This window comes from Crocodylus porosus, unplaced genomic scaffold (genome assembly GCF_001723895.1).
Source record: "Crocodylus porosus isolate Cpor-Errol unplaced genomic scaffold, CroPor_comp1, whole genome shotgun sequence".
Classification (NCBI taxonomy): domain Eukaryota; kingdom Metazoa; phylum Chordata; order Crocodylia; family Crocodylidae; genus Crocodylus; species Crocodylus porosus.
The window spans coordinates 103408133-103414536 of record NW_017728943.1 but is presented as its reverse complement, the minus strand read 5'-3'; the positions used below and the strand labels follow the sequence as shown (position 1 = coordinate 103414536).

General features: G+C 45.6%; 1 protein-coding gene across 3 annotated transcripts in view; it reads right to left on the bottom strand.

Moving 5' to 3' along the window:
• The window catches only part of WDR27 (WD repeat domain 27), a 252852-nt gene extending 250896 nt beyond the window's left edge, over positions 1-1956 (bottom strand). For all 3 annotated transcript variants that reach the window (XR_002103700.1, XM_019549918.1, XM_019549919.1), the window contains exon 1: positions 1938-1956. The gene's annotated coding sequence lies outside the window, so the exon portion shown is untranslated. The remainder of the gene's footprint in view (positions 1-1937) is intronic.
• Positions 1957-6404: the final 4448 nt, after the last annotated feature.

Here is a 6404-nt window from a genome sequence, read left to right as displayed (position 1 = left end):
GATTTTTAAAAGGAAGTTAGATGAGCACCTTGCCGGGGTCATCTGACCCCGGTGCTCTTTCCTGCCAAGGCAGGGGGTCGGACTAGGTGATCTACCTAGGTCCCTTCCGACTCTAGCTACTATGAAACTATGAAACTATGAAACATACTCAGATATCCAGAAAAAACTTCTTCACTGTTAGACTAGTGAAGCAGTGGAACAGACTGACTAGGAAAGCTGTAAACTCACCATCACTGAAGGTGTTCAAGAAGAGGTTGGACAGCCACTGATTGGAGATGATCTATGCATAGCTATGCCTATGCTCTGCTATAGGTATTTCCCATACTTCTGGGCTTTGCTGGTTGCACTCATTCCGTTTCTGCTACATGTATCAGGGTATTTTTAAGCCTCCCTCAGAAGCATTTGGTGCTGGCTACAGCCAAGGCTGGGGACTACGACTGTGGTGTGCCAATGCACCTGCTGGGCCCAAAGCCAGAGAGGTTCCTGGCTAGAGGGTTGTGCCCCTCCACTCAGTCAGTTCTACTGCTTTACTTGAGGACAGAAAGGAAATATTACCCCATGGTCAGATGGGTATGGACTGTGGGAGTTTTGGTCTTCTTCTGCAGTGGGGCAACATGGCTTTCTACCTGGGATCCCTTTAGCATATATTGACATTTCAGGCTGCTTGCAGATGTTAAAAAAAAACTAACCAAAAAAAGGCACTTGAGCGGAAGCAGCAGCACATTACTTCAACCCCGCTCTGCAGCATTTATATAGATCAGGCACTTCAGCTGGGCTTTTGGGCGCTTTTAGCTAAAGCTGATTCTGTCACCTATTAGACAAAAGCACCAAAAAAGCCCCACTAAAGTGCCTGATCTTTACGTTCATTGGGTGAGTGGGGTCCAACTCAGGTGCTGCCACTTCTGGGTACACACGGAGCTCAGCATGGAAATGCGCCAAGTTTAAACTGATGTGCCACTTGTTTGGGGTTTTTTTAATGTCTGCAAGCAGCCTCACAGAGGCAGGACATTAACTGCCATGGTTCCCTTGCTTTGCCTGTGCCAGGTGAGGGTGTTTGGTCTGTGTTGTGTCAGGGTTGACAGCTGTCTTATGTAGAGTTTAGATGACGGGTTGTATATGACTGGATAGGGCTGATCCTGCCTCAGGCAGGGGGTTGGACTGGATGTGCTCTAAAGGTCCCTTCCAGTCCTGCTTCTCTGTGATTCTATGGTACTTTATCCAACAATTTTGCTTCAGATCATTAAAAGCATAAAAAAATAAACAATAATAAAACAATAATAAAATAAAAAGTAATAAAACAGCAAAAGTAATAAAATTATAAAATAATAATATATTGACAAAATAATAAAATGATAAAAATAAAACAAAGATAATAAATGTAACAAAATAAGAAAAATATGAAATTATAAAAATAGAATTAAAATAATGAAATTATAAAGAGATAAAATGAGCTAAAATGAGATCAAAATAAACTAAAAATGAGAGTAAAATAATGAGCAAAAATAATGAAAGGATTGAAGTAAAATAAAAGTAACATAAGAATAAAAGATTATAAAATGATAAAAGATAAAACTGCTGAAGTGATAAAAAATGAAACAACTGAAATTAAATGATAAAAGTCATAAAACAATCAAAATAATAAAAAGTAACAGCACAAGAATAAAAAATTATAAAATGATAAAGATAAAATACTGAAATACTAAAACGTGAGAAAGTAATGAAATGATACAAGTAAAGAGAAAATGATAAAATGATGAAATTATACAAATCAAATAAGAAAAAGACTGAACGGGCAGAAACCAAAGGGCCGACCCCGTCAACAGAAGCAGCACAGCAGAGCCCGCCCCGCCCCGCCGGTGACGCAGGAGGGCGCGCGCCCCCGGACCCTGCCCCCGCCCGGGCCACGGCCCCAGAGGCGCCGCTGCCAGGCGGGGTACCGTATTTTCCGTAGACAACGCACCGCCCAGACCCCTCGCCCCTCAACCTCGTTCTGGTGCGATCCGCCAAAGGCAAGCGGTTCTCCTCCCACCGCGGGCCTCCCCTCGGCTCCGGCCACTCAGAGCGAGGGGCGAAAAGCCCCGCCCGGAAGAATGTCCCCCACCTCCAGTCAGTCAGCCGCCGCCCGACTGGATGCTCCTCCTGGCCCCGCCCCCTCCGCACCTGCCCCCGAATGGGGAGAGGCGCCCCGCCCCGGCGCGCGGCGTGGTTGCCATGGCAGCGGAGATACCGACGGGCAGCCTTGGGCGGGGGGGGGCAGCTCGGAACGCGGTGACGCCGCTGCGCTTCCCCGCCCGCCGGCAGAAGGGGGGCAACAGGCGTCGCCCTGTCCCGCCCCGCTGGCGGCCTCCCCCACGCCTGAACGCGCTCGCTGAAGCAGCTTCGTCCTGCCTACGCACCTGTGCGCGCTCACAGACGTCTGTACGCGCACACGTGCACGTCTCTACACACACCTGTACACGTGCATGCATGCACACACGCCTGTACACACATGCACACATCTGTACACACGCACATGCATGCACACGTGCATGAGTGACACATGCCTCCTGAGGCTGGGGGGCACGGTGACCAGCCATCCACAAGTTGGGAGCAAGCAGGGGCAGCAACCTCCCACAGAAGCTGGCAGTGGCTTCAGCAGCAGCCAATCTCGGGGGGGGGGCACATGCTTCCCTGTGCCCCCCCACGTCACCCATGCACGCACGTTCCTGTGTGCACACACACAGACACACTTGCATGCATGTGCACGCATGTGAATTCCTATCCAGGTCCACAAATGACATCGACACATGCAGCAGCCCCACCCAAGGCACCTGTGAGGGGACATAATGGGGCCCAGCCTGGGCAGGGAGATTTGTAGCTGCACCACTCACTTCTCCAGAGCTCGGTAGAGCTGTGGGGGCAGACAAGCCCCACTGCCTGCTGTTGCCTGCCCCGCTGCCCTGGGCTGCTTCCTTCAGGAGCTGTTGCAAGACCCCGCTTTCTCCTGGGCAGCGCTCTATCAGCTGCATCCTCTGGGTCTTGTGAAGAGACCTGCCCAGGGTAGACCTGGCCCTTTCATAGCTTCCCTCAGGCTCTGTCATGGACTCAGAACCAGGCTCCAAGCCCTCCCCTTCACCACCACCCAGCCCAGCTAATCAAAGCCCCCCCCACAAGTGGTCGTTTACCAGCCACCTGAACCCACTTTAGCCAGTTTAACCCAAGTTTCAACTGCTCCATTGTCCTACAGCAACTGTATCTCCACTCAATGACCACCAGTAACCCACCAATTTACATTATGGAAGCTGCTGGCAGTGTGGCATCTGGCCACATGGCTGCACAGTTTGAATTTTACATGGCTCTAGCCTAGCACCACTTCAGAGATGAAGGAAGCCATTGGAACTTGTTCTCCCTAGTTCTCCTGTTTTGCATTCCCATCCTCCAACAAAAATAGATGAGAAAACAGGGGGTCTAAATTTAGACCCTGATAAGACTTGGTTATGTGGTAGCTACACGTGTAAGCATAGCTCACTCACTTGTATAACAATAAGCAAAAGTTTAAGGCATTGCAGGAACACAGCATAAGAGATTAGCATCTACAGTATAACCTCATAAATCTGGCATGCTCGGGACCAAGCACCTGCCAGAAATTTGAAATTCCAGTTTTTTTAAACAAGCAGTGGCTGGTGGTGTAGCAGGAAAGGGCAGGGGTAGGGTAGTGGCAGCCAATCCCAGAGCAGCAGCCACACGTGGAGTGGGGTGGTGGATGGCAGCAGCAGCTGCCATGTGCAAGTTTCCCCCTCCTCATCCGTTGGGTCAGGGGGGAGCAGCAGCCAGTCCTGGAGCAGTGACTGCACACGGAGCAGCGGCACGGGATGGTGGACAGTGGTGGCAGTTGCCACATGCAAGATTCCCCCTCCACATCCAAGGGAGTGGAGAGGGAAGCTTAAAAAGTGCTGGATTTTTGAGAATTCTGGATTTTCGAGATCCAGATTTATGAGGTTATACTCTATATGAAAGACTAAAATTAAATATACTGCTGAAAATACTGCCCTTCCCTGTCAGGCGTATCTATCAAAATACTTACAGCTCTCATCTGGAGGCAAATGTGACAATATATGTATAATGTGCAAAATGTCTATAGAGGTTTTCCACTTTCCATAAAAGTTACTCCATCCAGAAGCACTTCAGACCGGTCAGCCCTTTCCAGATCTTGTTTTCAATTAGTTCAGTTATGCAACTTTGCTACAGCTGTGGAGGAAAATGCTTAAATTATGGTTTGGGATGTTTAGAACGAAAGAGTAGTGCTGGATTTTCAAGAATTCAGGATTTTCGAGATCCGCATCCCTTCCCTTCCCAGCTGGGTAACACCTGCCCCTGCCTCCTCCCTCATCATGGGGGTGTTGATCTGCCCCAACCCACACACACCCCTTCCCTCCCCTTCCGCCACAACAGACTTACCAGCTGCACGCAGCTGTATCAGAAATTGGATTGGTATTGGCCAATATGCCTTCTTAAAAATCAGCTATCAGTATCGGCCCCAAAATTTTCTGTGGGTCCACCCCTAAGTAATAGACTGTCTTGCTGATCCCCTATGCTTCAAAGAAGTCTGGTGTGCCATCACTATGACCAAGAACAATAAGGTGCCAGGACTAGATGGCAATTCCACAGAGGTCCTCAAAGCTGCTGCAAAAACTTCACCAACTTCTCATCAAAATATGGGTTAATGAGGAAGCTCCACCTGACTTAAAGAATGCCAACATTGTGACCATCTTCAAGAAAGGGGACAAGTCAGTGTGCGGGAACTACCGAGGCATTGCCTTCCTCTTTGTTGCCAGGAAGATTCTTACTCTCATGCTTCTGAATTGCCTCCTCCCCCTTGCTGCAGATGCCCTTATCAGAATAGCTGCCTTGCTTTTCCACATCCAAAATCTAATGACTAAATAGCATGCACTTATCATAGTGACTCACTGTTAAGTTAAAAACCATTCACTTTCTGAAACAGGCAATAGCTTTAGTTCTCAATTAGGTATATGTCAAATTTCAAACTTCAGACACTCATGCATCCTCCTGTTCAAAAAAGTGTGGTTAGCATTGTTATGACATTTGGAAAAAATATTGTTTTTGCACTTACGTGATACAATTTTAGTCAAATATTTTAGACCAAATGAAAATTTCTCCTTCAGGTATGGAAAAAATGCTGTTCAAACAGATAAAAATATGCAAAGATGCATGTGAAAACTGCAGGTTATAATGAAAATCTTATTGTAATTTAAGTTGGCAAAAGTCCAGATCAAGGTAGACTTTTACTTTCTCTGTGATTGCCATCTTTTTGCATATATCTCTACTTCTGTTAATTCTATTTTAGATTCCACACTGAAAATCTGGATGATTTATTCCTCAGAACTACTAGGCAATTGCCTTAGGTCACATTGCTCTATAAAACACATTAAAAAGCATATTTCCTTCATAGGATTTTAAACTTAATCCACTAGTCTAATGCAACACATACGCCTAGCGTGATATCTTATGTGATTACTGTGACCTAAGACAGAAAAAGATGGAGGAAGAAATACATAGAAAAAAACTATGGTTGACTTGGTAGGTCCTGAGTTCAAACCTGTTCTTTTTTTCAAGTCAATAATGGGTTTGCTATTAACATGAACATATTGATAAATAACATTTTTGTGTGCATTTTCACCAGCTTTCCATCTAGGGATTATACTCTGGTGCCAGAAAGTTTTGAAAATAGTTAATTGAAAGTGCCAGGTGAGGACTCTTATGTGTCACAAATTAAAAAATATCACACATGACACACAAATTTAACATGACTAAACTTAGCTATGCTTATGAAATGTATGGATGAAGCTGTCTCAGAATAAAATTGATAAACATTTTACATTTTGAGACTGAATGTCTCCAAGGAAAACTATTGCTTAAATAAATGGAAGCAATCTCTATGGCTTTGACCCTGTCCTTAGGGATTCATGAATCCATGTGTCTATCTTGACTTATTTACATATCAGGGCCTGTGTCATTACCCATTACAGTATTCACTTTTTAAAGCTATCAAGCCCATTTCAAGTGTTAGAGAGCAAGTGTGTGCACTCTAGCTCTGCACATACCCTTTTTATTTACACCAAAAACTGTTCCTCCTTGACTTCTTTCTCTTAGGAAAAGGTGACAACTAACTCATACCATCTGTGAGGCAGTTCTATTTTTAAACTGGTAGTACTGTATTAAACCTTTCATTTCAATATTGTGATGACAATGTTAGAAATGGAATATTGTTAGAAATGGAGTATTGTTAGAAATGCACAGCTTGCATCTTGCACCCGATAAGAAAGAAACACTGCCAAGGACTTTGTTCCTTTCCCAGCCTTGCCACAGCTTTTCTTATACTAAATCGCAGACTCTCCCCCAGCTTC